Source organism: Simochromis diagramma, unplaced genomic scaffold, assembly GCF_900408965.1.
Source record: "Simochromis diagramma unplaced genomic scaffold, fSimDia1.1 OVJJ01000571.1, whole genome shotgun sequence".
NCBI lineage: Eukaryota > Metazoa > Chordata > Actinopteri > Cichliformes > Cichlidae > Simochromis > Simochromis diagramma.
This window is the reverse complement of record NW_024386885.1, coordinates 1,757,899-1,770,543: the sequence shown is the minus strand read 5'-3', so window position 1 is coordinate 1,770,543 and position 12,645 is coordinate 1,757,899. Positions and strand designations below refer to the sequence as shown.

The 12,645-nt window shown below is 43.4% G+C and overlaps 1 protein-coding gene across 8 annotated transcripts in view; it reads right to left on the bottom strand.

Annotated features, from left to right (window-relative positions):
* kcnq5b (potassium voltage-gated channel, KQT-like subfamily, member 5b) overlaps positions 1–12,645 on the bottom strand; it is a 124,456-nt gene that overhangs the window by 55,544 nt on the left and 56,267 nt on the right. The window lies entirely within an intron of this gene.

Genomic DNA, 12,645 nt, shown 5'->3' with positions numbered 1-12,645 from the left:
CTCATATCACAAGCCCAGCTTTGAAAAAAGGAAGAGGCTTTAACTGCTCCCTTGAGGATTTTGGATCAACACAGCAGCAAATGGATGGAAATACGCTAAAGATGATAAGAAATAATTCAACCACATCGTAGTGCAGATAACAAGCATCCTGTTGAAGAAGTGTTTTGTGCTACAGAAGCTTGCTGACAGGTTGGTGTGCTTCTTGCAAACTTGCAGGCTGTGCTGAGAGAAAAGAGATGAAAGAGTCAGATGAGCTGAAGCTGTCAGCTCACGAGACACAAACAGCAGCCGGCAGAAGATAAAAATGGCAGAGCTTCATCTTTCTCTTCCCTTTTCTCCCTGTGCCAATATACAGTAGAAAAACACACCGGATGGTCCGCAGCAGCATGCACTGTTCATTAAATGGGTGGTTGGAAAATACAAATCAGCACACTGAGCCCAATATGACCACAAATATTTATTTCTCCATGCGTGCAGAGATGATAAAAGACAATTACTGCACGAACCTCACAATGAAGGAGAATTTCCTGTACACCGCTGCTCATGTCATTACATTGTGTGGGGGCCTTTTTATCATTGGCTATAGAAAAAGAGCGAAATTTCCACAATAGCTTTCCAACATCAGGCTGGAGAAATTTGCATTGTTGAGTCACAATATGACGAGCGGAGACCGGTTCATCCCGTTGCTCTCGGTTCGTGAAAATGAATTCAGCCGAGGGAAAGCAATTACGCTAAAAAACAAAGTCTAAATAGGCGGACGAGACAAAGAGGAAAGGTGTATTCTCAGCGGCGGACGGATACCACTGCGCCATCGGCAACCTCAGCCTCGGCACAGCGAAAACGCGGAGGGGCAGCCGTCGTTAAAAGGGGAGCTCGACTATTTCCCCGCTAATTCGGCTAAAAACGCACTCGCAGGGGTTTTCAGCACCTCTCTGGCTGCTGCACCACTGGGATAAAGAGAGAGGATGAGCATGATTGATGGAGCTCTGACTCCTCCCGGATGCTTCGCCATTGATCTCCTTGGCTCCCCTGACAGGGCCAAGAAAACACATGCACCTGATCGCATGCCACCGCTCATGGGAAAACAATTTTCTGCGGAGTCCTGTGGAAAAGCAGTACACTTCCTGTTCAGTCGCAGAGTGGTGAACACCACATTCTTTGGCTGGCCCTCAGTGTCTCTGTTAAAGGGATTTGTTATGCCGTTTTTACAGTGTGGGTAAGCTTCAGGCCGATGCGTGCGACTCAGAGAGCCGCTCGGTTTTTGTGGAAACAATCACGGAGGTGCCAGATAATCACGCTCGCAGTTTTCTGGAAAAACTGTTGACTTTTCTGTTCAAGGTAATTTGAACTCTAAGCCACCGTACAGCGACACAGACGTCAGAAATCGAGAAGCACATAAAAGCCTCTTCCAATATTTCAGATTGACAGAAAAATGTTCTGGTGAAAGGTTACACAGCAAGATTGGTTTTTAATAACCGTTTTTCAAACGAGGGGCATTGACAGGATCAGGAAGATAAAACACATAAATACAGGAGCTGGTTGGCTGTTTTTGTTACAGTAACGATAGCAACCTCACAGTAAATTACGACCGAGACAGCCAGAGAAAGCCAAAATGGAAAGATGATATAAATCTGAGACGCTAAATCTATTCGCTTTAGAATGCACGAGTTGGAAATTATGAGACGTTTTCTGGTTAAAGGGTGTGGGGAGGATGAGGTCGGAGATGGAGGTATTTTCCATCCATTAGTGGCGTAGCATGAGATACGCGCATAATTCACTTTCCACATCTTCACCCAATTAACTAATCGCATCATAATCGAGCGAGCTCTGGCTGGATGCTTCACGTCAGAAGAGAAAAGTTATTGAGTCGCACGCACGTACGCACACGCTCAGCTGGGAGCTGCATATCATCGTCTACAATGACATGAATGAACACAGCTGATGCAGCTCAGTAAACCATTTCCATTATGGCAGATGTTGGCCTCTCAGTAAAAATGTTCTTAACAGCCAAAGAAAATGAAGTAAAATGAATAATGCGCGGCGTGGATGTCGCAGCTCAGACGAGAAACAGAGAACGTGCTGACACGATGGGCAAAGATGCGTACTCGACATTTAAATTCGCAAAGAACACTTTCAAGCATTAACATTAATCACGGAAACGATCTGCAACAACAGCTTAGTTTGAAAAGGTCACTAAGCCCTTCAGTAACAAAGAAAAACACTCAGCTGGCTGCGGCGGATCATCGGGGACGCGGCTGAGATTAACATTATTAAAAAGGCACCAGTCTTCTTCTGCAGTTAAATAAACTTGTGCAGCAAGTTCAGGGAGATGTCAGATGTTCCCTGAACGCATCGCATTCAGGCAAAGCGTGTGATTGTTCCTGCGCAGAGCGGGCACACTGTGGGCTGCAGCTTGAGCAGAACTACTCTAGTTTTTTCGGGTTTTCGGATTCTGGTGGTTGCACAGCGTATTATGAGATTATTATGAATCTGTCTGAACATGTGGGCCTTTATGTAGTCTTACCATGGGTCAAAAGCATGGAGGTACCCACTGTGAACAAAGATTGTGAAGCATGAGTGGTGGATATGGCTGTACGCTTATTGGCTAACATCTTGTCAATTACAAGGCATTAACCAATGAGCTGGTTCTCCCAATTCTTAGAATGATAAAAATTTATAAAACGATTTTCATTTTTTATTCAGCATGATCAGGAAAGATCATGACAGAGTCAGTTCCCACAAACTGTAAGTCTGGAGGTCTTTTAGCAGCCACAGGTAACACCTCGCTGTGCTTTCAAGAAAACTAAACAAGTTGATCTCAAATTTGAGATTCAACACAAAAAATTATAAACACAGATGCAAGATAAAAGGTACCGAATGCTACACCCAGGCCTGCTCCCACCAGCACTCACATACATACTGTAAAAACTGGATACATTCAGGCAACAAATGCAAAAACTAAAAATAATAATTTAATTAATGTTGATATAGCTGCTTTCTTAGAGTTCTATGAAATATATAAAAGTCTGCTGCTGAGCTTGTTTCATTGCTTAATGCAGGGGTCTCGAACTCCAGGCCTCGAGGGCCGGTGTCCTGCAGGTTTTAGATCTCACCCTGGGTCAACACACTTGAATCAAATGATTACCAGGCCTCTGGAGAACCTCAAGATATGCTGAGGAGATCATTTAGCCATTTAAATCAGCTGTGTTAGAGCAAGGTCACATCTAAAAGCTGCAGGACACCGGCCCCCTGGTATCTGACACCACGTCGTCTTTGTTGTCGTCCTCTTGAACATAAACACATCGATTTTGAGCTTCTGGAGCACGTTCTGGTGTCGACATTGGGAGAAACCTCCCGAATGGATTTTTGAGAGCTCAGCTGATCTAACTGCTGCAGAGATGTGCAGCCACACACCAAACACTGCTAGCATCCAACCCAAACACCCTTCCATAGGTTAAACAATTACTTTTGCCCTTTCTTTTCTGCCATTACTCAGGCTCTTTCAGCCTGCGCTGTCTTTGTTTCGGTTAGATTAGCTCGGTCTATTTTTCCCCACTGACTGCTTTGTCTCACAAAACCATCAAAGCAAAACCAAATCAAATCAAAATTTATTTCTGTAGCACATCATAATACATCAAAGGTGACCAAAGTGCTCCACAGTCGGTCAGAGCAATAGCACAAGACAGAATAAAAGAGTTAAAAGGAGGGCAGGAAACAATATGAACAATATGGGTAAAAAATAAATACATTTAAAAAACAAAACACATAACAAGCCACGAAATAGCATACTAGTTTGAATCAAAGTCAGACTAAAATAATACGTTTTAAGACGCAATTTATAAGACTGGATGGACTCGGAGGAATGAATATAAGGAGGGAGGTTATTCCAGAGTCTGGGAGCTACGACAGCAAAGGCCTGATCACCTCTGGACTTCAGGCGAGACCTCGGTTGCGTCAGGAGCATTTGATTGGAGGATCTAAGTGCCTTATTAGGGATATACAAATGAAGGAGTTCGCATAGATAGCTGGGAGCCAAATTGTTTAAAATTTTAAAGGTAAGCAAGTGAATTTTTAAATTGATACAATATTCAACAGGGAGCCAGTGTAGGTTGGCTAAAACTGGTGTGATGTGGGCATCGTTTCTAGTACCAGTTAAGAGACGCGCAGCTTTGAACTAACTGGAGCCGGTGAACAGAGGAAGATGGGAGGCCCGAGTAGAGGGAATTACAGTAGTCTAATCTGGATGTGATAAGAGCGTGAATGAGCTTTTCAAGGTCCTTCAAAGGGAGGTATGGCTTTGCTTTAGATATAAAGCAAAGCCATACCATGTCCTCCAAGTAGTTCAAATTAAACTGAAAAAGAAGAAAGAATAAGTAACACTGTGAGACAGGTTGACTAGTGTAGCTGCTTTTCAAACCAATAATCGCAAAAGGGGAAAAAAAGGCTCAGCTGAATTTTCAGCAAAGCTACTAATATAATAATAATAATAATAATAATAATAATAATAATAATAAGCCTTTTTCATCCACCTCCATGCGTAGTTATGCAAACAAGTGGACATTTCTTGTTTGTCCTCCCTTAAAAGAAAAACAATTAGCAGCAACTGCTTTTAGCTGGCAGATGCAAAGCAGGCTTCTATAATAACGGCGTGAGGAGAACAAACAGTGCTCACACACGTGAGAAAGTTACCTCGGCTGACATGGCTGGCCTGCTTCATGTTTGGAGGCAGAGTGTCACTTTGCTCTTCTCTCCTTCTTTCTGTTGCTTCCATGCTGCCGTTTAAAATGCTAAATCACACCAGCAAAGATTTCGATTCCCCTGAAGGCCGCTTATTATGCTTAATTACTCCCACTGATTGGCTGTTATGCCCTGTCAGGCGCGGGAGCTGCATGTTCGCTGGTTATCTGTGGATGAATGTGGGTGCAACTACGAGAAAACACGTTGAGTGCAGAGAGTCATTAGGGTTCACATGTCAGGTCAGATTCATTCATTTGCACTTTAAAATAATCCACTGTTCTGCTGTTGACTTAGTCCTCTCATCACCTGTGTCTCTTCTGTGACCTTTGACCTATTCCTGCAGCAGGTGTTGAAGCACCTATACCTCCTTGGCTCAAGCCTCTGGCACCTCAGCTGCTTCACACTACAGTACAAGCGCTGCAGACTTTGCATCTGGAAACCATTGCCTCACAATCTCATTATCAAATTACCAGGCTGCAAACACGCTGCTGTTAGCCTGCTAGCAAGCTGCCGGTGTGCACTGGAAAGTGAGAAGCTGGCCGCATTACTCTGGACTACAATGTCAGACAGGATTTGGGCTCTTCACAGTTACAGAGTACTTTCCATATGCAGTCAAAACACTGATTCAGCAAAACGAGCCAGGTCACTGCTTTAACTGTCACTGAACACTTTTTATGCTTTGCTAACATGAGTATAACTGTTGAATTTGATTATGAACACCTCTTTAACCTCGACCCTTTAGAGCGGCGCAACAACCAAATCAAACGCTGCTCTGGTTCATTTCCAACACAGCGCAGACTTTAAAACATTTTTGAAATTTCTTCCAAAGTGGTTTTTTGCTCTGCTTTTATGTCAGCAGTCTTTTTCTGAGATGTTCCTCTTCTCTTACTGCACTCGATCATCTCTCGCTGAAGCTGCAGGAGTGCAGTCTCGCTCTCCTGATGTCTTTTGCTTCTGGCTGTATTCGAAAGGGCTGGCTGTCGAAGTCAGCCAAACCCTCCCTGTGGCTATGCAGTGTTTGTGTCCTTCATATAGCACTGTCAAATCTCTCCGCTCCCCTGTCAGACTAACAATGGTGCCATTAAAAAATTGACAAACGGCAAGCTATAGCGTTCGGAGACTGTGGGCGAAGGCAGGGGAGCTCACGGTAATTCACTGACATGGCAGTTTGGATGTGGGCGAGTGATCGCTCCTCTCCCGTAGAGACTGTTGACACGGAGGAAATGATACAGCGAGTGTCAGCTCATGACTTCCAGACTAAAAAGTGTCGAGTGTGTGTTTTATTATGAAGCCGCATGCTGTTCTTTTATGTTGGTCTGATAATCAAGTACCATAATAACATTTGTTCCCTCATCCAGCGCAGTTTCCATGGAAACTTTGACTTGTTTTGTGTAAAACCTGTGAGATGTAAGAAGAGGATTAAGGTTCATTTTGAATTGGAATTGTTCTGTTTGAGCTGTGGTTCAACCACATCTAAAGGCACAACTGTCCTGAACAAACAAAGGTGATCAAAGCAGAAAGCCTGCAGCAGTAACCTCGTGACTCCCGACACAGGTCATTAACGAGCAGCAACCTCCTCGGCTCGAAAGACGAAGCTGAAGCTGGCTGGCTGCACAGTGAGTCGCTCTCCATAGACCCCGATATTAAAATGTAAACATGCTTAAACTGATAGCCACACAGCATATAAAAAAAATGGATGTGGCTATCAGCAGGGACGTGCACGATTAGGTTTAATTTTGCGATTAGTCAGCTAATCAGATCATGCATCCACTGGACGTAAAACGTAGAGCTTATTGCACAAGCATGCATCTGCTCTTATGTAACTATCATTAGCTTATAGCTTTAAGTGTTTTTTTTTTTAAGGTATGTCCTAACTAAAAATAAAGACAAGATGATAGTTTATTAAACTTTAATAAAATCTGCAGATTGTCTCGGTGGAGTTTAATAAACTCAGTCTTCAGCTTCGAGCTGGTGGGTAACAGACGTCTCCGAAAAAGTCAGAGCACTCTTGCAAATATGTGATGTCTTGATAAATCGAGCAGATATTTGAAGTTTAGAAGCTACATTCTCGCCTGAAAATATCTTAACAGTTTATTTTGTGACCCAGAAAGAGTAAGCCTTCGTCGCGTCGCTGTAATGTAATCGGCCTAGAAATGCGGCCTCCGAAGGATGCAACCCCTGAATTTGGACACAGCTATGGTACCAGTCTTTCAGGACCTTACAAAGCGCAGACTATTAAATTCGTCGACAATTTTGATAGTCAACGTAGTCGTGACTAATCGACTAATCGTGGAAGCCCTACTCAAATCGTTGCAGTTGCAGTTAGCAGTTCAGAGAGGTTGTGACACCAGCGGACACTACGTGGGCCTGACAGACAACTGTGCCCCGCTGTCTCTGCAAATGGAAGCATTAACCAAGCAGAGTTGGAAAGTATGATAGTAGATGAGTAGATGGTAGCCATGCTGACCAGCGCTGTTCTGCAGTGCAGTAGAATAAACCAAGTAAAGCCCCACGAAAGGTCGCTGGTGCAACATTTTAAAGGGCCATTAAAGGGTTCAGCTTGGATAACGCAGAACGTCACTGCAGAGTTCAAATCCTCAGGGCAAGCACATGCAGAGGGGGGTCTTCACCATCAGCATGGAAAACACTCTGCCCATTGAGCAGACGGGATTGTGTAACACACAGGTCAGACATACAAGTAGCTGAATGAATGTCTGAGAACTCAGAGCCATTAGAGACACAGATCTCTGCACAAACTCAATGCGAGGCTTCAAAATGGACCCGAAACAAAACAACACAGACGAGAGGGTGAAATCCCGTGTCTAAATCCCTCAACAAACACTGGAAATGAATCGGAGTGAAAATCCGCCCCCGGTCAAGAGAGCGCAGAAAGACATCTGGTCCTGATTACACTACTCGCTGACAGCAGGATGTCTCCTCTCCTCTTTTTGTCTCCACTTCATCAGCTCTTCTGTATCAGCCGGTTCAGCACGCCCTCCGCTTTTCTCAGCATCGCTTTGTCTCTGTCTTTTCTCTCTCATTTTCAGTCTTAGTTTTCTCTGGCTGCTGCCTGCAGCGGTAGAGCAGGAGTTGTAGCACAGAGGTAATCTGAGAGGGGCCTCAGCTCGCCGTCCAGACGAGGCCTGTGGTGGTTCTGCTCCTGCTTTGACACCTGGACTCAACAACCTGGATCTAACTGATCCCCCCAGCAATCTCTGGCTTATTTACAGCCCTGGAGGAGGTGCGAGGGCAGTCAGAGGCAGCCTTACTTGAGCAGATTGAATATCCAGTGATCCCTGAAAATCGCACTACAACTTCTCCCCATAAGTCATAATTCAGTCAGATTTATCCACGTGGATTTAATACTCTTAGATTTAGCGCAACCTATTTATTTCTGAGGAAATTAAGTTACAATAAACTTTGATGAACATGCTTAGAAATTAACTTCTTTTAAACAGAACTCGTGACCACTCAAAGATTAATGAGACAGACAGGCTTCCATTGTGTTAAAGCTCATATGAATTTTTTTAATGCAAGCAGTAGATGTAGGCAGGAAGCTCCCACTTCCTGTAGGTCTGAATCTGCGACCTGACCAGACTTTCATTACCCCTTTTCTTTATTACCCTTTTGGGTTTTTTTTATTTGTGACTGACACCCAGTTTACTCATATCTGTTACTCCATTTTTCCTTGTAGTCTTCTGTTTAGATAGTATTCTTGGTCCTACAGACTCAAACCCAGTCTCTCTCTATCTGTAATCACATACTGGACAGTGTTCATTGGTCCTGTTGTGCAGACCCAAGTCAACAAGGGAAAAAAGTGTATTCCTCAACAGGTTGTGAGTAATTCCTGGAGGTTGCTGCATGAAATCAGTCACAAAGAGGTATTTGCTGCTGTACCAAACACCACCTCGCAGAATGAAAAGTGCAAGAGAAACCAAAACCGGAGGCGGTTCGCCTTCAGCGTGAACGACACACCTTTTGAAACACATCGTTTCAGGGGAGTCACGTAGAACTTTTTCAAGTGTTTGCAGATGCTCCATGCAAAAAGCTAGAAACGAAAGCAATCAGAATTGCTTGAGTCATTTTGGTGCGGCACCGTCTTTATGACTGATTTCACCCACCAACAGCCAGCAACGTCTCAACAGCCGGTAGGGGAATATAGCAAGGTTGCCAGGAGGGTTGCAGACCAGTCTCTAGGCCTGTGTGAGTGACGGGTTTACTCAAAAGGGAACCTTAATTCACAAAATTAAGTTGCATTAAATAAGAGCTGAAACTTGAGGTGTAAGGCCTTTCCACATACATATAGTCCATACAGGACTAGAGTAAGACTGTAAAAAGGGATATGCAGTCATTGCTTATGAAACATAGAGATGCTTAGAAAATGCGCAAAAATCAAATTGGTCCCATAGTGGCAAAAGCCTCAGATAGTCTACCAAGCACATAAAAGTACAGGCCCAGTAGCAGGTTTTATTGTTTTTATGAACAGTATTACCCGCTTTATGACTCCCACAAGCTCTGCCCTGCCTTCTCCAGTAGGCATCCCTGCGCCATACAGCCCTACGAACCAACATGCCCCGGGGTGACAGATTGTGCCCTTTCAGAGCAAACATGTTCAATTATTCAGGAGCAGCTGAAATGCTCGATAACATTCAACTGCTGCTCTTTTTCTACAAAGCAACACCAAAGTCTGTTTTTGCAAAGTGCTTATGTGCAGCCGAGAGACAGGAACGGGCTTTTTTTAAAAGGTATGAGATTTAAATCTTTAATGAACGTCCTTCACAATGATCACGTAAGACAGAAGCTGGCTGATTCCTACCAGGCCACGGGTGTAGAAAGGGGAAAAGTACCAATGTTTTTCCTGCTGAAGTGTCTAGAAATAAAGAGCTGGGATGACAGCGGATCAGGCTGATTGGCCAAAGTGCTTTCTGCTGTAAGATTATTCTCGCTGGAAAAAGACTCCACTCTGTGTACCGGGCTTTTGATAAAGAACAACATTGTTTAAAGGAGAACAAAAGGCAAACTCTGCAGTCAAATGTTTGCATAGAACGAGAAACCAAACACTGAACTTTAACGCTGAGAAACAAGCAGATGGTTAAAGGAGCAGCCCGAGGGCCCGTTCAGACCACCGAGAACAGATCTGCTCCACGTCTTTCATTACCGATCTCTTCACTCATGCTTTTTCCAGGCTCTGCCGCCTTAAACTAACAATCTAAAAATTACAAAAATATTGTTCTCCTTTAAAAAAAAAAAAAAAGCAAAAAAGGACCACCAACCAACTCTGCTATGATTTCTGAAGTTTCAGCTTTGCCGACTTGGATATTTTTGTCCATTAAGCCAAACAGCAGGATGTAAAGTGGAAGTGGGGGGTTGCAGGGGTCCTGCCCCTTCGCATCGCTGCTCCAGACAGCATGAACTCACCAGAGCAGCATGGTAAGCTCATGAGACAAGGCCATAGCGGCTATGGAAAACCTATCCCCTGACATTTTCCATTCATAAAATTCCTGGAATTGGAGTCGAAGGGGGGGGAAATAAATCAGGCTGCTGCCTGGTGTCTGCGTTTTTTTTAAATCCATGTTACAGTGATTGGCAGAGTGAGGGTTTAGCCATATGTTTCCTGCTGCTGCCACTCTCCTCAGCCTCCTTTTGTTTTTCCTATTGACATTAACTAGACATAAAGACGGGATTTGCTGAGTGCGCCTTCCAAGTGAAGTGGTTTGAAATGAGAGGCTTTTACGACATGGAAAGGTCTTCATTACTTTGTATATTACCAAGAGCCATCTATTGATGGAAATTTCCGCCTCCCTTCACTTTTAAAAAAGGAAAAAAAACATGACTATAATTTCAAAAATGCGTCTTTAATCTCACTCCAAAATACCCATGGTTTTGTTTTAGTTTTTAAACGCAATGATGTACAGTATTATACCACACTGCGGCTTATTTGGTTTTCATATTTGCTGAAGAAAGATTGGTGAGCTGGATTGAAGGAGGAAATTCAATTCCCCGTTCTAATCTTCAGGTCTTTGAGGTGGTTTTTCATTCAGTAGTTAAGGGCCCTCTCAACAACACGCCACCTCCTGCTGCGCGCTCTAAAGATAAAAGGATCAACTTTGAAGTTAATGTACAAAAAAAAAAAGAAAAAGAAATGTAATTTCATCAAGCAAACAGGAGCAATCCTTTCCCCCTGATCCCTTACAAACCAGATCAATCACACTAATACTAAAAAGATGAACTTCCTCTTCGTCCTGGGTAAACGTCAGGAGAATCTGCGTAAGCATCCATCGTTTTCCTTCGTCTGTGCCTGCACTGAACCTCAAGTGTAAAGCCACTCATTACCTCTGGATAGAGCCAATTAATCACCTTGTTAATTAGTTTGTTCATCACTTTGCACAATAGCTTTGCCTGTAAGGTCCCTCCTCTTCCCTTAACTCATTTATTTCTGGCACATTACAGATACATTGCCAGAAGGTGGTTGCATTGCATTGCATTACACAACGTTACAGAAGGGAAATCGCATGAAAATAGAGATTAAGAAAAAAAAATCACAGCAGGCAAACATTCCCACATACAGGCCAGTTTGTGATGGCCGAGCACGCCACACACTGTGCTCGACACACAGAGGCACCCGATGCAGCGAAGCTATAACTTATGGTGTCTGCGGCGGAGCATGGATGAGCTAAGTGAGCTGTCCATTTCTGAACAAGAGGAATTAAATCAAGTTTATTCAAGAGCCAAGCTGAGGCAGAGAGCTCCACAGGGAACGTTAAAATCTGATTAAACCGCCCGAAAGCTTTGATTCAAGGTCCTAAATTTTAAGTGGCATTTATATATTTCTAAGTATTTTGCAACATAATTACATTTATTCTTGTGGTTCCGAGTAAAATTCCGTTTTATGGCTCTCACACTATTGTTATGATGATCTCGGAAAAAGCTAAGCAGTCTCAGCTGCGCATTTAAAAAAGGGACGGACCAGAGGCTCGCTCTCTTTTGTATTCGTTGCGCCTCGCTGCCCTCCAAACAATAATTAACTTTAATTTTTCGCTGTTTTCAATTATGTAAAGAGCTTTTATAACGGTTCCTGTGAGAGAGTTTAACCAGGCGTAAAAACTGACCAACCGACTGTCAATCGGAAACATGTAAAGGTGCCATTTACCTCTCGGTGTGTAGGGGAAGCAACAGTAAATATTTAATACCATTTTATTCCATTTGTGTCTTCCTTGTGCTACCTCAGGAATGATTGTTAGACTCCCTCAGCAGCTTTGATTTTGACTGGATTCTCCGGCTCTTCCTTCCTGCTCTCGTCGTCTGTGCAGCTTGATGGTTTTTTTGTGACACAGCTGAACCCAACATACTCCTGAGGTTAGACTTTACCTGGTGGGAGGGACCCTGTGTTTACTCTGCGATTGGAGACCTTCACCCTGTGGTAGTCGGGTCGCTACATTTGTGCTGTTTATTACAACGGCTTAAAAGACAGCACGACTAAAATGGTGTGTAATATAACAAGTATTTATGTCTGCAAAAAAAGAAGACTGCACGACCAAAAATACTTTTTGACCTGCAAAGCAGAGAAAAGGCCGAGGCCTGACTGTGCAGCATAGAAATAGCACAGCAAAATCTCCTTTTAAGGTTTATTCTTAAGGCGTCACTTTATTGTCTGCTCCTACTTGCTGTCACTTAATTTCCACTACATACATGCACCAGTTAAAAAAAAGTGGATTTATTTACAGAAACTCACTTTGCGAGTTTCCAGGGTATATTTCCCATCTTTTTATCTATTAGATCAGCTTTACACTGAAATTTTTATCTTGTTTTACTTATTATATGCAACACTTGGAAGAACACGCAAAAAAATGTAATCATTTTAAACCTGTCGTGGTGGTGACTGAGCACGGGCAACGCACGTCACATTTA